The sequence below is a fragment of the Limulus polyphemus genome, unplaced genomic scaffold (genome assembly GCF_000517525.1).
Source record: "Limulus polyphemus unplaced genomic scaffold, Limulus_polyphemus-2.1.2 Scaffold1445, whole genome shotgun sequence".
Taxonomy (NCBI): domain Eukaryota; kingdom Metazoa; phylum Arthropoda; class Merostomata; order Xiphosura; family Limulidae; genus Limulus; species Limulus polyphemus.
The window spans coordinates 163446-166656 of record NW_013667055.1 but is presented as its reverse complement, the minus strand read 5'-3'; positions in this window follow the sequence as shown (position 1 = coordinate 166656).

Sequence of the window (3211 nt, the reverse complement as noted above, 5' to 3'; positions counted from 1 at the left end):
TGACGTAATCCTACTACTATATATAAAGCGTTCTTTGCATTTCTTTATAATATTGTTATATTTAATATCTACTGTTGAAATTTTCAGTTTAAATTAATATTGATTTAGAAGGCTTATTAATTTGTTTTTATTCTAAAATGTAGTTTAGAAGTACTGTTAAATGTTTTATTAAATTCCAGAGCTGTAGAATTCTAACAGAAACTTTTCTTAATTAACACGTTTGAACTGATTATACAAGACATTCATGTAAATCAGCTAGTTTATATTTCATGTCGGATAATTAATTAATAAAATCCCAGACACATATATTATTATAAATCGTGTTTTATAATATGTATTGTAATATTATATTGTTACGTCTCCGTTCGTTTGTTAATTTTCCGCAAAAATTCTTTCCAAAGAAACTTTACCGATAGAAGTCCTTTCTTAAATAAAACTGGTTTATTCTTCCTGAATATAACTTTGCGATACACTTAATTTCAACAGTCGCGCTATAACAAACGCTATAATTCTCAATGAATGTCTCACGTGCTCGTCTCAACAATACTCAGTTCAGTTACACATTACCTCGCCTCAGTTCTTACTGGTTTATATATACAAGAATACACTATATCCAGAAGGATCCCGAGATTTAAGGAAGGGACGTGAATGTTCGAGAAGGACGTGGCGTGATACTAGTCACGCGACCTCCGCTGACGCAACACTGCCCCTCCTTAGTATTGTTCGTCCCGAACAATAGCCACTTTTATGTTTCGAGTGAAAACATACTCAGTTGTACAGATTAATATACAAAATTCATACATTTTTGTTCAAACATTGATTCAGTTTCCCTAATTCGACCATTTTGTTATAAAGAAATCCTTGATAATTTGGAAATTAAGAGTTGAAATGGCCATTCAACTGAGTTTTTAATTCTTTACAATCATCCTCGGTCCTGCAAACTGTTAATGTTCTAGTCATTACATCTGCTCACATCAGAGGTTCTAATTATGTAAAATATAGCAACTATCATCCAATGTTCTAGTCATTACATCTGCTCACATCAGAGGTTCTAATTATGTAAAATGTAGCAACTATCATCCAATGTTCTAGTCATTACATCTGCTCACATCAGAGGTTCTAATTATGTAAAATATAGCAGCTATCATCCAATGTTCTATGGATAGCTCATCAGAAACTTTTCTCAATAGCTGAGAAAGATAAGAGTCATAACGCTTTTTGGTCTTGTTTATTTTGTGATTTACAAATTGTTCTAACTTTGTGATAATTGAGTAGCAATAAACAAATTACCGCATACATTTTATCGTGAAATACCATCTGATAGCTCGGAAAGGAATGCCACCTACTTTCATTCACTTACCTTACAATCAGTGACATTCCTAACAGCTAGTATTCAAATTTAGGAGGTCGTTGTTGTCGTCTTTGCCGATTATTGCAGTTGTGATGTTATTCCTTCATATCTTAAAACTTGATTGAATCAAAACTTATTCCGGACAAAAAAAAGCTTAGTATTTTATACGAAAAACAACAATTTCATTCTTCTCACGGTACAGGTGCTACTCGTTGACTGACAGTCACTCTAACTTTACAAAAGGGATGTTTTATTATTGGAAAATATCACTGTAATTTTCTATACATTAGACCTAGTTTCGTGAGTAATAGGGTGAAAATAAGTTAGTGGTTCCCTTGACTAATATCCTATATTAATAATACATACACACTCGATATTTACAGAATTTTTTTTTAAAGTCCATATTAACTAATGGGGATAGGAAACAAATGTCATAAATGCATACTACTCTATAACAATATTTACATCAGGGCTGCGGTTGACTATCACATTTAATTACCCATTTCTAATGCAGTAAAAAAGAAGCTTTATTTATTTATATAAGAGGCTATGTCCGTCTGTCCGCAAAACTCCTCCCACACTTTAAGTCCGATTTAAATGAAACTTCGCAGGATTATTCAACATCATAAGGGGGAAATTCCTAAAAACTTTCATTGTAATTGGGTATTTTATATAAAAAAGTTTATTTAGTGTACGTGTCTACTTTTTTAATAAATAAGACAATAACAGCTCTATATCGCATCAAAATGAAAAATGTTATAAAATAGACCGTCGTTAAAATTAAAAGAAAAAGGGACCTTATTTTGTACCATTTTTTCCCGAATCGCTTACTTAATGGAGAAATGGCACTTCTTACCTTTTTAATAGCGTTTATTAATTTTGTACATTTATTACTATCAAGGAAATTATTTTTTAAATAAAACTTGTAAATTTCTGGAAAAGTGATATTTCAGACGAAAACTGACTTTTTCTGCTGGAGAATCTAAGCGTACGTTATGAATTGAATTGTTCTGTGACTAATGGAATCATCTACCGGTGGAATGGCGGTAAGTCTTCGGATTTACAATGCTAAAATCATGGGTTCGATTCCTCTCGGTGGACACTGCAGATAGCCAGATGTGGCTTTGCTATAAGAAAACACAGACAGACAGCATGAAGGAATCGCATGTCCTTCGTACAGAGTTCGTTGCATACGAACTCTTGCAGAAATTGTGTAGTAACTCGATCTTCGTAAGTTACACAAGTATTTTTTACTTCAGTGTGAGTATAAAGTGATGAAAAAATCGAAAATCACGATGCCAAAAATTGTCAAATGGAAAAGTGACTTATCACGGAGTGACTTATCCTGAAACGTCAGGATGCAAGTTACAGAAAGAAAGAGATAGGCTTGCTCACCAAGCTATGAGGCAAGATCCAATGAAAAATGCCCGAAATACAGAAGCGCATCAAATTGCTCGCCAAGATGCAGTTACAAGAATTCGGGAGCAGTTTCGTGACAGAGAAACATTCTATTCAGTTCGTCAAGATCCTGACCGAATAGCCGTCCGTAGGGCGTCGTTTCTGCAAGTAAGTTACATTTGTAATAGATAAACTATAATTTAATTTTTGAAACGTTTTGTTGAATTTAAGGTAATTTTTTTTCCTAGATACGATATTGTGAATCGAACACATATAAAAAAATAAAGTAGGTTTAACACAAATATATGATATTGTTCAAGAAATTTAGAATTTAAAGAAAGATATTGTTACGTCTCCGTTTGTTAATTAACTTTCCGTAACTTCGTTCCGACGAAACTTAAGCGACACAAGTTCTTTCTTAATAAAACTGGTTTATTCTTTCCGAATATAACTTTACCGATA